A 17,966-nucleotide genomic window follows, 5' to 3' on the forward strand; every position below is an offset into this window, starting at 1 on the left:
GTCGGTGTTAAGGAGCTATTGTAGTAGCCAATTTATGTGTTGGTTCGCTAGAAAAGCGTAGGTGCTAGAACGCGGGGCTATAATGTCATCACAGGGGACACTGACATCCGGAGACTCCTGCCGGATAATCGAACCACGGACTGCGCTCACGACGAGTTGAAGTCCGGCGGCAGATTGCGGACGCCAGCGTATGCGAGCTGGCAAGCTGCTGGTGATTGGCTTGTTCTGGCTTCGATTCTCAATCGGTGCGACCTCGTCGAATTCGTTTGCCTGCCGCCAGCAACACCCCAGGTGGCGTCCAAGTGTAGGCTCCCGTCTTGCTGAACTGAAATCCTGTAGTCTGATAAACAAGTCTCTGCCAAATCCATATCAACTGCTTCTTTAATTACGTAATACTAATAAGTGGAGGAGGACGATAGGATTTTGGTCGCTCCGTAGTTCGTGCTGTGTACCGTTTCAAAATATTGTTGAGCAACAGCAGATTTTTCTGGCTGAGCCAGTCTCCTGTGGCACTTATTTTCCTAGCATCTGTCTTTACCTGTGAAACACTTCTGGCCATTGTACACTATTGGCCAAAAGTTTTCGATCACCCATGATAAAAAAATGTATACAGACGGACAAAATCGCAACACCAAAAAATAATTGATGTACAGTAATAAAATTTCGTAAATACATTTGTCTAGGTAACATATTTAAGTGATAAACATTGCAAGCTAACAGGTTAATGTAAGCGCGAGATACGTCATTACAAATGTGAAATGCTGGTACATTAATAACCAGTATAACTGCCAGAATGTTGAATGCAAGCATGTAAAGGTGCATGCATTGCGTTATACAGGCGTCGAATGTCAGCTTGTGGGATGTAGTTCCATGCCTGTTGCACATGGTCGGTCAATACAGGGGCGGTTAATGCTGTTTGTGGATGACGCAGGAGTTGTCGTCCGATGATGTCCCACATATGCTCGATTGGAGACAGATCTCGTGATCGAGCATGCCAAGGCGACATGTCAACACCGTGCAGAGCATTTTGGGTTACAACAGCGGTATGTGCGTGATCGTTCCCATGGAATGCTGTTCATGAATGGCAGCACAACAGTCGAATCATCAGACTGACGTACAAATTTGCAGTCGGGATGCCTGGGATAACCATGAGAGTGTTCCTGTTGTCATATGAAATCGCACCCTAGAACATAACTATAGGTGTAGGTCCAGTGTGTCTAGCCCGCAGACATGTTGGTTGCAGGTCCTCAATTGACCTCCTCCTAACCAACACATGTCCATCCCTGGCACCGAGGCAGAATCAGCTTTCATCAGAAAACACAACAGACCTCCATCCTGCCCTCTAATGAGCTCTCGATTGACACCACAGAAGTCGCAAATGGTGGTAGTTTGGGGTCAGTGGAACACATGCTACAGGGCGTCTGGCTCGAAGGTGTCCTTGAAATAACCGATTTGTAACAATTCGTTGTGTCACTGTGGTGCCAGCTGGTCCTCAGATTGCTGCTTCACATGTAGTACGATGTGTCAGAGCCATATGCAGAACACGATGGTCTTCCCTCTCGATAGCGCCACGTGGTTTAGAGCCCAGTCTTCTTGCGCGCGGGCGTACATTTTTGTGACCACTGCTGCCAGCAATCACGTACAGTGGCTACATTCCTGCCAAATTTTTCTGCAGTATCGCAAATGGAACATCCAGATTCTCGTAGCCCAATTACACGACCTCGTTCAAACTCAGTGAGGTACTGATAATGGCGTCTTTGTCGCCTTAAAAGCTGTCTTGACTAACACCAACTCACTATGTCTAATCTCAAACGTAACAAAAGCTCTCGACCGTAACAGCGTATATTTAAAGCAACCTGATTTTGCATCCTGGCGTTAAATTTGAATAGACATCATCTTTTGTTTATATCGCAGAACTCCTTCTTAGTAATGCAATTTTTTTCCGTCAGTGTACTATATTTCAACGTAAAAACAAATCATATAAACCAAATCGACCTACAAAATAAATATTTTCTCTCTCTGTCATTAATTACAATATGGTGTAGATTTTAGCCTCTTTAAAGTATCCAACTTCTGCCCTCAGAATAGCTGCACAAACTGTTGGCATTCAGCCGGTAAGATTTTGTAGTTTTTTTTTTTCAGATATTGCAGTCCAGCACGTCTGTAAATTATTCATAGATCTTCAACATTAGACCTCAGTTTTCTGACCTCCCTGTCAAGTTCGTCCTATAAGAGTTCAGTGGCATTTAAGTCAGGTGACGAAGTTGGCCAAACCATATTCTTCAGTTCCCTACATTCCGCTATCCTATTCACATACCCTCTAGACCATTTAGAACCAAGTTTGGAATCATTGTTATGCTGCAGAACAAACGACCAATAAGTCTCCTGCCAGGTGGAACTGCACTGTCGACCAGTAACCTGTGATATCTTTTCTTCTTTAACGTTCCATTAATCTCACTAGATCACCGACTACATCACCTTCAAAACGTCCCACACCATGACTGACCCTCCACCACGCTTCACCTTCGGCGTCGCACGTTGACTCTTCATACGTTCTCCACGAAATCGAGGAATAAACATTCGACGATGGCTTCCAAACAGTTCAAACTTAGATTCGTCCACGAATAGCACCTTAGGCCATTGCTACACGCTCCGGTTTTTATGTTTCTGTTCTGTGACAACTGAAATCTTTTCAGCTTACTTAGTTTCCGTAATAAAGGATTTCTTTGGCCGCTGTGCACGCTCTTTTTTTTCCACTGTTGAGATAGAGATTGGAGCTGCTTGCTTGCTGCGTACTCCGCGAATTTCAGGTGCAGTGCCCACGGCCTTGCTGCAGTGATAACACCGGTGTTGCGGGTTGATATTTGTAATTATAGACACTCTGGAAATATTGATTATCCTTGAATTAATGTTTTATATTCCATGATGTACGTGCCTTGGAGAGAAATAAAATTAATGTTGTATTGGAATCACGGTGTTGTGAGTCCGTAATATTTTGGTGCCGAAACCCGGGAAGAAACTGCGATTTATTGCGTGATTTCAACAATTAACGGCTTACTTCACGCTGCAGGAAACAAGAGACGACTTCAGACCGCATCACAACCTAAGTCCATTCCAATATAACATGATCGCATGAACTGGTTGCTTCAAAACAATTTTTGCGGCTTTGTATTGCAAGTCTGAAACTTGCACTGAGAGTAGCTAGTTTTATTAAAAGGTTTTCGTTCACTTACGTTTGCGCATATGCTGCTTGTTAAACGTTCAAGCTATTCACAAGCGCACTCGTAAACAATCTTACAACAGCCGTCTTTAGTAAGACATAATACAGGACGAATCAGAGATACAGTTAGCAAACTTCAAAAGAAAGCGAACTAGGGAGAGGACTAATGCTACGCGGTATTGTGCGGCTGTTGATGCTCTTACAATAGAAAGCCCGTTTGATGATTTTGAACATTACAGGGAACGTCTTCAAGAAACTCTAGAGAAGCTCGTTTCATTAGATGACTCTATTCATAATTTTCTCTCTGACGATGACTACAATGCAGACGTGCTGAGCTCTGAGAAATATATAGACAAAGTCAAACGCGCCATAGAGAAGGCTACAAAAGCAATTGATTACAAGCTTTCAGCCTCAACGTCGCAGATGAATATCACGTCACCACCAGTGCTCACACAACCAACTGTATTCCACTCTATCAAGCTACCAGCAATTAAGCTTGAGTCATTTTGTGGAGATGTCGAAATGTGGTCCCGCTTCTGGAAACAATTTGAATCGACCATTGATAAAGACCCATTCCTTTCTACAGTAAACAAACATGTTTTCCTACGAGGATATCTATCACGCGAACCGAAGTTGCTAGTAGATGGAATACCTATAACGGCTAACACGTATGAAGAAACAAAGACAATTTTATTGAATAGATACGGAGATAGCAATCGCATTATACAGGCGCACCTCTATTATTTGGATGCGCTAAAGCCTGTACACTCAGCGACACCTGAAACGCTGAACAGTACATTCCTGGAATGTAACCATCGTATTCAAGCACTGCGTGCCTTAGGAGAAGACGTCGTGGCATATGGTAAAATTCTCACTCCGAAAATTCTGCGTGCATTTCCCGCTGAAATTGAAACATCCCCTTAGAAAAGTTATACATGACTGTGCTTAAACTGTCACACAATATTTTTAGCGCAACGCAATCTGACTTTCAATAATCCCTACAAAAGACTGGCCCTGACTAATATTAACCTATACCTTTCACAAATCACTTACCTCACAAAAATCTTCGTTACTCGAACTACTGCAATATAGCGAGCGCCACTACTGCCAGCTAAATAAAAGATTCAAACTACGGAAGGCACTAACTACTGATAGGCATAATTAGCAAATGAAAGATTTTGATAGAGAACAAACAATGTATTTACCCTAATAGTGTTGAAAAATCATAATGTACATAGCAGTTCATGACATCCAGTCTTACAAATTTCAAAACTCTGCCATTTCTCTCCCCACATCCACCACTGCTGGCGGCTCACCTCCAACTGCGCAACGCTACGCGCTGTTCACATCCAGCTGCCCAACACTACAATGGCAGACAACAATGCAAACTAGCCACAAACTGCACACAGCACAGCCAGTGATTTTCATACAGAGCGCTACGTGGCGTTACCAATAAGAAAACCTAAAGAGCCTACTTACATAGCCCCCGCGCTCCCCACAAAAAATTTTACAAATTGTTTTGGGCAGTGGCCAATACAGATTTGAAAAAATTTTTCCTAATTACAATAACAAAGAAATCAAATGCACACACTTATTGATACAATGTTGGTCAAAAGCTAAAATTTTCTCACAGTCCATATAGACAGTCCTGATCATTCATCACAGTAAAACTGCCGTTTCTTTTCTCAAAGTCTGAGCAGTAAAAGACAATGCACACGGAAGTAGTGGGTTTCCATGCGGTCTTGAAGAAGTAGTGTTGTCCTTCCAACGGAAAGACAGTGCTTACTCTTGGCATGCAGACAGGTAGTAGGCCACAACAGAGCAAACCCACAGCAGAGTCAGTCCAAGTTCAAGAATATTGGTAGGTAGGTCATCACAGAGTAGAGCCACTGTAGTCCTGGTAGAGAGTATGGTATTGGTGCGCCACCAGAGGTGCAGACCCACTGCAGCCCTTGTAGAAATAATGGTATTGGTGGGTCATCAAAGGTGCAGACCCACTGCAGTCCTTGTAGAAATAATGGTATTGGTGGGTCATCAAAGGTGCAGACCCACTGTAGTCCTTGTAGAGACGGCTAGCAGCCATCTATTGCGACTGTGCAGGTGCACAATCACCATCGAAGAGTCTTGCGGAGAATATAGCAAGTCCATAAACCACCACTTGTGCACTCACAAAGTTTTTTTTTTTTTTTTAATTGTCCTTAGAACCAGCAATGCTGTTAACCAGTCCCTTGCTGAATTATTAGCACACGTCCCTACTTCTCACATATTGTCCATATACTATGACCAACAGAAACGTGTGCAGTGAAATGTAACTTACAAGTTACTTAATTCGATGAACTGGTGTCAATTACAATTTTATAACATAAGAATACAATAACAAAGGTACAAAATACATCATTAAAAACATAATAATACAGATAACATTTGTAGTAATAGGGGCTTTACAAAAGAATAGGAATAAACATGTACATCAGTGTTACAAGAATTATGACATAAGTACATATATAAAATAATGAGAATAGTTTTCAAAACATTAATTTCACACATGAGCATTAAAACAGAACAAAATAAATAATGTCCAAACATCTTTACAAAGAAAATAACTTAGTATTTGAAAAATTCTACAACATAAATCTTATTAGCTAAACACATAAAAACAGGAAAAAGACAAATTCACATAGTGTAATAACACAAAAATACAGGACAGGGTTTGTTTTCAGTGTAACATTTGGTACTGCAGTCCAACCCAGAATGTCATTCCATAGATCTTTCGTCTTATCTCAACATTTGTTTCCACCAAAAAAAATCCTATCCAAGCATGCTTTCTGTATTTATATGTTCACATATTTCTTACCTCATTATTTATTTTTCCATTATCTTAACTCATCATTTATTTCCAAGAAAATCCTACGTAAACCTGTTGTCCCTAAACCCTAATTTTTGTTCATATCCTCTTTCAAAATCCTTTTTTGGCGAAACCATTTTCTTATAGCTTCTCAATGCATTTCATCCAATTCATCACAACTTTCTCATATATAGTCTACCCCATCTTAAGCTAACTTAAATCTACTGAGCTCAGATGCTAAACTAAGGGATGAGGTAATGCAGCAGTGCAAAACAATTCACACAAACAGCAATGACAAAAAAAATGGAAATTGGCAAAGCAATTGCAATATTGCAACTAATATAAGGCACTGTGCAGCAAACAAGAAAAATAAATCCATAGTAAAACTGGCTTAACAGAGTAATACAAAGTCAAATTCAGTAACACTATGCCTGGCAAACAGCAGCAGCAAATGCAATAACTTATATCTAAACATGACATAGCTCAAGCAGAAGAAATATTACACTAAAAATGGCCATGTCTAATACCTATGTCACATCTCAACACTAGAGTGATGCATCACGATAAGTTACTGTAGCAGACAAGTTACCAAATCGTTTAAAAAATTATTTATGCAGTTCCTGTAAAGGGAAATGTCTATTTGTGCTCTCTTTTCTAAGAAAGTACATCATAAATATATTCTTTCCGGGGTCTGTAGACAGAAAATAGTGATATTAGTACATCTATTAAATTTTATACTAACCAATGCTTCAGTGCAGCTAGAAACTAGATATTAAACGAAATGAGCAAATATATATAGCCTATATAGAGCAATGCATGAAACGTCATTCACTAGGCAAATGGCATCTCCAAAGGCAAAATAATCTACAATAAATGTAAAATGTTTCTCATCATTTCATTAGGCATTTCAGTAAATATCATAAATTAAGAGCTCCACAGTGTAATCATATGTTTTCAGGTTTGAATGTGTCGTATTTGCGATGCTTTCTACAAAGAAATGTCAATAGCGAGGATAATGGCCTCCCTCCTTTTTTTTTACCTGTGCCTCTGAAAAGGCACACACTAATGGCTTTTTCTCCAGACGTCTGACACAGCTCGCTGCTCAAGACACATTACGTCAAGGTCACTTGGCTTTCTTACCGAAATATTTACGACACCAGTTTGCACTACTGTGACAGTCTCATAAAAAAATATTAAAAGTCAAGAGTTTGCGTTACAAATGTGTAGAAACAAAATCCTATTGATATAACAGTGTCCAAAAACTTTTCGTTGGCATTGTAATACATTCACGCATTTACATACATTTCATAACTCTTAAAGTACGATTCGTGGTTTCCAACAACCTTTTTCACAAACCAGAGTCCCTAACCACTACTCATTATTCCTTACCCTATTACACATATACATATTCGTCGACACTTCTTCAATATTTCATCATAACATATACGTAGCATACTCAAATAACTCATATAGCATCAGCTTATTGATCATAAACATACCGCAACAGCATAATACACATAGTCATCGTAATAATAACATCATAACACTTCAGTCAACTCTCAAAATCGTCGTAGCTTCCTCCAATAATTTCAAAACCTAAAAAAAATTCTCTGCTCATTTCAGTAGTGTCATCTACCTCAAACGTACTTTAAAATCATGATCGCATGACAAATACATCATTCAAAGCTCTTGTAATATCACAATGGTTCCAAAAAATATGAACAGTTCACAAAGTACAGACAAAATACAATTTCGTAAGTGTGAAGTTACCCAACTGTGTAATTGTGTAAACATGTGTCACTGACGTAGTAAAAAAGTTTGTCTCTCTCAGTTAAATGATCAGATAGCTGTGTAATTATGTGTTAGAGAAATATGGTACCGATGTGTAAAGTTGTGTAAGCAAATACCATATTAGCTACGGCTCCTTGTGCTTGCCAAACACATGGTACACAAAGTAAGCGTATACCCCCCTGAGGATTAATGTAATTATACCCTCAGGTGTTGCAGCTTACAGCAATGGAATGAAATGTATCACGGAAAACTTTCTTTGTAACTCAAAAATCTTTAAAAATAAATGTTATAAGTATAAAATTAATCACTCAAATATGTGTCCTGTAGCGCTAAATGTGCGTCTCGCTGTAAGATAATCTCTGTGGAAGTGTCGTAGTTATTGTCCTCCGAAAACTAAGTTCTGCAGAAGCCAATGTACTTACCTCATGATAAACAAAAGTGAAATGCTTTGCGTATAGATATCGTAGTTATTATGTACAGTACCATGATCAAGAAAGTACTACACTGTAACGTATTGTTGTGCTACAAAACAAAAAAAAAGGCAGGGTCGCCATATGATACGTCCCCTTAGAAAAATTATACATGACTGTGCTTAAACTGTCACACAATATTTTTAGCGCAACGCAATCTGACTTTCAATAATCCCTACAAAAGAATGGCCCTGACTAACATTAACCTATACCTTTCACAAATCACTTACCTCACAAAAATCTTCGTTACTCGAACTACTGCAATATAGCGAGCGCCACTACTGCCAGCTAAATAAAAGATTCAAACTACGGAAGGCACTAACTACTGATAGGCATAGTTAGCAAATGAAAGATTTTGATAGAGAACAAACAATGTATTTACCTTAATAGTGTTGAAAAATCATAATATACATAGCAGTTCATGACATCCAGTCTTACGAATTTCAAAACTCCGCCATTTCTCTCCCCACATCCACCACTGCTGGCGGCTCACCTCCAACTGCGCAACGCTACGCGCTGTTCACACCCAGCTGCCCAACACTACATTGGCAGACAACAATGCAAACTAGCCACAAACTGCACACAGCACAGCCAGTGATTTTCATACAGAGCGCTACGTGGCGTTACCAATAAAAAAACCTAAACAGCCTACTTACAAAATGTGCCAGAAATGGGTCATTCATGCTAGAAGAACCGAAGTAGCGGAAGGAGATCTACTGAAACTACTTAACTTTTTGGAAGAAGAAGTTCGTGGTGCTCTCACTGCACAAAAGATTCGTACAGAATATCAGTCATCTCCTAGCTTCACGCCCACTGCAGCAGCGCTTCACATAAATTCAAAGCAAGCGAAAAATCCGCGTAAGCCGAAACGAGAAATACCGGTACAACCAAATAGTGTATTTTGCGAAGCTCGCTCTCATTGGGCCCAAGACTGCAACATAGTATCTGACAGCCAACAACGTATCGATAAACTAAAGCAAAATAATCGCTGTTTTATATGTCTAAACCGAGGTCATAATGCTAGAAACTGCAGTAAGAAGGGCAAGGTCTCGCGTTCTGAGTGCAAGAAAAGTCATCACAAAGCTGTCTGTACTGACATTGCTGCCGCTTCTTCATCTTCTCAGCAAATTAGCTCTACCTCTGTAGGGAGAATCGACGTAAGTTCAGCAGGTTTTACTTATCTTCAGACAGCTCGAGTTTGGGTCAGTGGACCCGCAGGATTGAGCAAACTTGCTGCGTTCTGGACAGCGGTAGTCAGTCAAGCTACATTTCCAAGTTCCTGATTGATGAGCTAGGTTTAAGAACTATAGAACATCGTGTTCTATCTGTCAACGCCTTTGAAATGCCATCCGCAACTTCAACGCATCGTAGAGTCGTAGAATTCACACTACAGGGTACATGGACTAATTCCAAGACGTCTATGACTGCGTTTGAAAGCACATACTCATTTTCCGCGCACCCGGCTGTGCCTTCCGATTTACGAAAACTTGTACGCACACGGGGACTTCAGTTTGCGGACCTAAGAGATTGTACAGAAGATCTTCCCATCGAGATTCTTATCGGAGCAGATTACTATTGGAAAATCGTTAAAGATTCCCCTCCGATTCGACTAACGTCATCAGTTGTTCTGGTACCTTCCATTCTAGGTTGGATTCTTAGTGGAAGCAAATCAAGCACCACGGCTAACTTTGTGACGGCAAACTACATGCGTTTAGAGACAGCGACAACAACAGACGATATTTTACGACGTTTCTGGAATTTAGAAACAATGGAAATCACAGAAGATGAAATAACAACTCTGAATCAGAAGGAATTGGCGTTATTGCAAGATTTCTCAAAATCCTACTGCATCGAAGACAAAAGAAGAGTCGTGTCTTTCGCCAGAAAACCCAACGTTATGTTATCTAATAATCTTCAGCAAGCAGAGAAGAGATTTGCTTCACTGGAGAAAAAATTAACGAAGGACAAGAAACTGAAACAAATTTACGAGGCGCAAATGATAGAACACATCAAGAAGAAACATGTGGAAGTCACCCCTTCTGGATAGAAATTGCGTGACACATTTTATCTGCCACATCATGCAGTAAAGAAAGAAAAATTAGGTGTCATCAAATGGAGGATTGTATTTGATGGTTCGTCGCACGACCAGAATGCATGTTCATTGAATGACTCTTTAGAAATAGGTCCTAATTTACTTCCTGACATTCTTTCAATATTACTGAGATATCGTCTACATCGAGTAGCCTTAATTGCCGATATCAAACAAGCATTTCTACAGTTAGTTCTTCACAGGAAAGATAGAGATCTCACGAGGTTTTTTTGGTACAAAGTAATCGTAGCTCAACAAGGAAACTATATTACAACTGACGAAAGGATTACATACCGCAGTCCATTTCTTCTTGCAGCCACGCTGAAAGAAATTGCTGTAATGCACAAAACGAATTTTCCACAAGCTGCTTTACATGTTGAAGATAATATGTACATGGATGATTTTGCAGCAGGTGCTACAGATGACAATGCCGTAATTAACTTATATTATGAGCTTACATCACTCCTGGGACAGATCAGTCTACCAATGGCAAAGTGGAACACAAATTCAAGCCAACTGGTTGGAATATGGCAATCAGAAGGTGCCATAAACACTACAGATACGGAGGTACTGGGAGTCCACTGGAACACACAGACTGATACGCCCAGTGTTGTTCACAACAATGTTACTGACAATGTTATAAATCGTCCTGCCACTAAGCGAGAAGTACTACGAAATACTGCTAGATTCTATGACCCACTGGGTTTGTTGCCGCCTGTGTCCCTCAATGCAAAAATAATTTTTCAAGAAATTTGGTCAAGAGGAATTGAAAGGGATGAGCTTTTACCGCTTGATCGTAGCAAACGCTGGCGAATGTGGGTATCAACATTGGCATCATGTTCACACATAAAAATGTCCCGATGGGTTGGTGTATCTGAAAACACTGAGCCAGAAATCCATGCATCAGAAAAGGCCTATGGAGCAATCCTTTATGTACGGTGCACCACAACAAATATGGTATCAGTCCATTTAGTTTGCAGTAAAAACCGACTAGCTCTCATCAAAAAAATAACTCTTCCACGGCAGGAACTTCTAGCGACACTTCTTGTATCAAGACTACTTCATTATTTCTGTAATGCCACGAGCTATAATGCAAGTCGTGCAACATTGTGGACTGACTCAACTGTAGCCTTAGGATGGGTACAACATGACCCTAATCGATGGAAAACCTTTGTGTCAAACCGTGTTACGGAAATACGACTAACGAATCCGTCACAGTGGAGGCACTGCCCTGGTGACGAAAATCCAGCTGATCTAACCTCCAGAGGTAGCACAGCAGATAAACTTCACCATGCTTCTGTATGGTTCCACGGACCTGCTTGGTTAACAAAGAACAGAACTCAGTGGCCTCGAATTTTACAGACGGAAGAGCACTCCTTGCCAGAAAAGAAGAAATTAACAGACCAAGTCTTCATGGTACAAACAACGATTCCTATTTTAACGGCTACACGGTACAGTAGCTACTTCAAGCTATTAAGAGTTACAGGATGGGTACTTCGCTTTAAACGGCACTTATTGAAAGAAAACAGAACATCTGGAGAACTAACAGCATCAGATTTGGGCGAAGCACGCACTTACTGGATTCAAGTTGTTCAACAGCAACATTTTGCGCTCGAACTGCATGCACTATACAACAACATGCCTCTACCACGTAATTCTCAGATAGCTCGCTACAACCCATTCTTGGACAATGGTCTTATTCGTCTCGGTGCACGGCTGCAGTTTGCAGAATTACCCAGAGATCAACGCCACCCGATTCTTCTTGAAGGACATAATCATTTCACACGTTTACTGATCCAGCAGACTCACATTCGTTTGCATCACCTTGGAGTTAACATAGTGTTATCTGAACTGAGAACAGATTTCTGGATCCTTAGAGCTCGACAGGCAAGTAAACATGTTCTACACCGCTGCCTACCTTGTAAGATGGTGAAAGCTCACGTTGTTCAACAAACTGAGGCTCCATTACCAGCTGAACGAGTATCACCACTGAAACCATTTACAGTAACAGGTATTGACTTTGCTAGTCCATTATATGTCAGACAAGGACATATTACGAAGAAAGCGTATATTGCTCTATTCACATGCGCAACAACACGAGCCATACACCTGGAACTAAGCTCAGATATGTCAACTGACAGATTTCTTCACCTAAAAATGTTTGTCGGAAGACGAGGAATGCCCAGCACAATTTATACTGACAATGCTACTACCTTCCATGCCACGCACTTAGAGCTGAAGGAGCTCTGGCAGACTCTCATGGCAAGCAAGACGCACAAGTACCTCGCCCAGCAAGCCATCACTTGGAAATTCATCGCCCCACACGCGCCTTGGTGGGGAGGATTCTGGGAACGGATGGTGGGTTTTGTGAAACACTGCCTGAGAAAAGTTTTAGGACAGTCACAGTTGGACGAAGAAGGTCTCAATACAATCCTGGTCAGCATAGAAGCAGCGCTAAACTCAAGACCAATTACGCAAGGGGGAGAGGAATCTGAGCCACTGACACCCGCACATTTCCTTGTAGGTGATCGATCACAACACTACCTACTGGTCCAGAATCACCAGTTAGAAAGGACTTGTCCAAGGAATTTCAACGGCTGCAGAAGATGGTAGCACACTTCTGGAACAGGTGGAAGAAAGAATATCTGATCCTGCTCAAAAACTTCCATGAAACTCATCAACCAATGCCAAGTTCAGGAAGACTCCAGCTGGGTGATATCGTTCTTCTACAAGAGGATGTTCGTCCATGACACATGTGGAGGAAGGCGCGGATAGAAGATCTTCATGAAGGAAGAGATGGGAAAATACGAACTGTAACCTTACGAACTTCAGAAGGATCCATAATCTCACGTCCCGTTCAGCTGGTCATTCCTCTAGAAGTTGACCAGGCTGGGGAGGGTGTTGCGGGTTGATATTTGTAATTATAGACACTCTGGAAATATTGATTATCCTTGAATTAATGTTTTATATTCCATGATGTACGTGCGTTGGAGAGAAATAAAATTAATGTTGTATTGGAATGACGGTGTTGTGTGTCCGTAATAACCGGTTTGCGGTGTGGCGGGTTGATCTCTCAGTACCCTTTAAACAATCAGTCCACCTACTTGGATAGGTTTCAGCTTGTCTGCCCCTTCACTCTGCGATGGTAGATACTGGTTTAGCCGACAAAAGCAGCGTTGACGAAAATTTGACTAGATACCTACCATGCAAAGGCCACATAACACCAGTCCATAGACAGTAGCTGCAAGTTCGTTAAATTATCGAGCGTTCGGGATTTTTGCATGACTCGTTTCAAAAAATATCTAAAATTTCCATTATGTTGGTTTATTGCCTTTAAAACACGGAAAATGGCTATGAAGTCCGTATTTAATATCCCGACACTAATTATGAAACGTTACTGACTATCTCTGTAACAATCTCACTCCCAAAAGCAGCCAGAAGATATTTAATCCGACCCGATATTTTACACCTTCTAAACAGTCTCTGACCCAAGACTACTTGCGAGTTAGCACATTCAGTTGTTTAGTAGGTTTCTTGTAAAGAAGTGCTCGTCATGATATCTCGTAATCTGATCGAAACACGCCACCTGGAGATTATGGAAGACGTGAAACGTTCACACGTGAATATGTCTTAAAATAAACCAATCACAAGGCTCAAACTTTCACAAAATATTCAAAACTGTAGTCCCTTTTCGTCAACGACTTGAGGATCGAGTAAACGAGTGAATTTCTTCATTTTGGTACAAATTTGATTAGCACGGTTTAGCATAGGAGTTAACCAGAAGACGGCTCCTGAGCGACTCTCCCGACTCATAGATCTGAGGCACCAAGCCCTACTCAAACGAGCGGGAAACGCTGAATTCCTTTTAGCTAGTATGTTAAACAGCCAATCAGATGATCTCGAGCACTTTTACACTCGCGGAATTTCTAATGTCAGCCAGTCAGATTACCACAAGTAATTCAGACCAGAAATCTCGTAATTCAGAAACTAAATAAAATTTAATGAAAACAAAATACGCTTCCTTTCCACAAAATAAATACGAATAAAAGATTTAATACTCAACGCCCCGTCTAGCTAACTTTTACAAAATCAAGTTCACTCGGACATACAACACAATTACCCAAACTGCGCAACAACTTTCTCACGCATTCAGTTGGTTGGGGTTGTTTGGGGGGAGAAGACCACACAGCGAGGTCATCGGTCTCATCGGATTAGGGAAGGACTGGGAAGAAGGTCGGCCGTGCCCTTTCAAAGGAACCATCCCGTCATTTGCCTCGAATGATTTAGGAAAATCACAGAAAACCTAAATCAGGATGGCTGGGCGCGGGATTGAACCGTCGTCCTCCCGAATGCGAGTCCAGTGTGCTAGCCACTGCGGCACCTCTGTCACGCATTCAGTAAAATATCACATTCTCAATTTACGTGTGTCCTCCACTCACTCTCTCAGTCTTTCCAGAACACTCACACAACCAAAACACGATTAAATAATAATTTTCGAAAGTATTTCTAATTACCTCTCAAATCTCTGGTAATGATACTAAAGAAAATTCCATAAAATTCGCTTATATGAACATATCCTCATGGTTGTAGTTTCAGTTGATACTATACTCGAGGATGAATACATTAAAGTCCCTAACTCAGTTCCATAATGCCAGCACGGTTATTACGTGTTTTAAGTAAAAATTTATGTCTCCGAAAGTACTGAAGTCACTGATTTGAAATTTTAACAGTACGGTTGTGTTATGCATAGAATTTGGTGTACTAAGTATGAAAAAGATCTATTAATATTTAATGGTACTTCGTCAGATTCACAGAGAGTATGTGCAACATCTTACACACAGCATTAGTCAAGTACGCTGCTCGCTCGGTCCTGTAGCCATCAGTTGTGCCAGTGTGAGAATCAAAATCTGTTCTCCTCCCGGCTCCACGTCAAGCTATTCTTTCAATGCAAGATCAAAAATCGTAATATTCTGCTACGTTACAGGTTCCCCTCATATCACTGAAGTTAATTGCTGTCGGGCTTGGCTAGCACTTGGATGGGTCACAGACTGGGTCTGCCGAGTGCTGTTGGTGAGCGGGGTGCACTCAGCTCTTGTGACTCTTGTGAGGCCAATTGAGGAGCTACTTCATTGAGAAGTAGCGGCTCTTATCACGAAAACTGACAGTGGTTGGGAGAGCGGTGTGCTGACCACATGCTCATCCATATCCACATCCGGTGGCACCTCAGTTGAGGATGACATGGCGGCCGGTCGGTATCGTTGCGCCTTCAAGACCTGTTCTGGCGGTGTTTGTTCGTTTTTCAGGTGCAGTACAAGTCCACTGACGTTTACTCGGGACACATATGAACTGATCTTCGCTGTACGATGTTAGTAGGGGCCTTCAAGATCGCGAAACACTTCCATTGGCATCAGTTTTGTTGAATAGCTACACCACGTACATCATTGTACATTAGTATACGCCACATTTTGTTGCTGTTGTCCTCTTAGAATAGCCTTCATGATGCAGGGCTAGCCTACAATTACAGCACATTTTTCAGTTCCAATCTATTCCTTCTGTGCCATTATGAGATAATATGGTGTGAACCTGATCAGGTATACAAACACAGTGCTACGTGCACACAGTGTACTGTTAACTATTGCGAAATGGTTTCTACAGAGACAGCTGAAGGAATGAGGCCCGTTTGAACAGAACTGTCTTAGGTAAAGACACGTCAGTGTTGTTGTGGATCTCATCAGCGTCCCTCTAGGCGAAGAACCAATCAAATGCACTACAGAGAGCCTTAGTCTTTACAAGTTTATACTTGTTTTATTATTAGAACGGAGATATAATAGAAAATTCATAACGACATTCCTGTTTTAACCACAAATAAATAATTGTGATACGTGATCGAAAACTTTTGATCGGTAGTGTACGAGTTTCCATACAGACACGAGATCTTGTGTACTCCTCGTCCCCTGAGACCTAGATCGCCTTTTACGGAACCCAACATCGTCTGCACTCGCGTCGTAGGAAGGAAGAGATATTCTTTTCGACGTTTCTTGAAGAGCCTACCGATCTTGAAGGACACACCGCTAATATAAAGCAGGAAAGCCGCCCTATTTCTCCGTTTCTTCTGACTGCTCTCGAGGTTTTAACGTCAGTTGTTTCCAGGCTCAAGTTCTTCAGTCCTGCCACGAATTATATAGAATTTCGAAATTCGATACGCAGATGAATTCTTCACAATATCGAAATTCGATACCCAGATTTGCCATGTTTTTCGACCAGCGCAAATTAAACTTCAAGAGCGCTCAGAAGAAACTGAGGACTCTGCTAAGATTTCTCATTCATAAACATTTGAAAGATCTTACGTTAGAAATATATGTTACTTCAACCTGTGGCAATATGAAAACGTAGTTCTTTAATTTCTATGACCCTAAAGTTAACTAGATGTCAAGTAACCTTTGGAACTAGAAACGATTTTTCGATATTGCTATGTCAATTATCTATTCTAATCTAAATCTTAACGACATCAACGATAACTGTTCACAACGTTTCACAGATGGACGTATCACGAGACGAACAACTGATATAGGAAACTTGTGGTTTACGAAGCTGGGAAATTACCTCAAACTGGCCTTCGAAAACTACCTAACCCACAGCGCATACTCGCAGCGTGAGATTCAAAATATCCTCTGGTCCTCTTGCGCCCCCCGTTTAGTTTCTCTTAACTGTTTGAGGTTCATTTCTTTCTCTCGTTAAAATCGCTCTTGAATATTAAACACATCTTGTTCTCGCATTTAAAGATTATTGAATTTCAAAAGTGTAGATTTAACAATTAAATCCTTTTTTTTTTCCTCTGGCTTTCTTACTATTAGACTATTTTGTATGTAAAGGTAAGTTAAGATCGAATTTTAAACGTAATTAGTTTGGGCATAACGTTTTCAAAAGTCTTCTTTCTTTTATTTCATTCACGGAAAGTTCAGATTACTAATGCTAGCGAAATGAAACAATTCGAAAACATGACCGACTAAGCCGGTGGCATAAGACGGCAAGAAGACGTTCTAAAGCTCACGCTGCGCGCATGCGCTGTAACGTAGAGTCGGACTAGTGGGGGCCGGAGTGGGTGGTCCGACCCGGGCCTCCGGTCCTGGAGGGCCTCCAAATCTCGAGGCTCACGAGATTTTGAGGCCTCCTAGAAACAGACTATTTTCAACTAAATCCCAGAAAGGCCAAAATACGAGTAAGTTCAAACACAAGAGGCAATTTGGAGTTCTGGGCCCCATATCTAGGCAAAATAATTTCCGGGAAGAACTGCAAAGCATACATAAAACATATTCAGCTGTAGCTGGAGAAAATGTTCTGGATATTACGTCCTGCAGGACTCAAGGTTATGGCAATGCCGCATCAGTGTCAGATGTAAAGGGAGGAGTGCAACGAAAAATTCAAGAACCCAGTCAGAAACCTCTTTTCAGTTCTTGAGCTAATCATTCCCTAAATCTTCGTGGAGTTCATGCATTCTCATGTGTTTCTTCTAGCGACATCTTTTTTGGAACTGTAAAGCAGTTATGTTTA

This window comes from Schistocerca piceifrons, chromosome 2 (genome assembly GCF_021461385.2).
Source record: "Schistocerca piceifrons isolate TAMUIC-IGC-003096 chromosome 2, iqSchPice1.1, whole genome shotgun sequence".
Lineage (NCBI taxonomy): Eukaryota > Metazoa > Arthropoda > Insecta > Orthoptera > Acrididae > Schistocerca > Schistocerca piceifrons.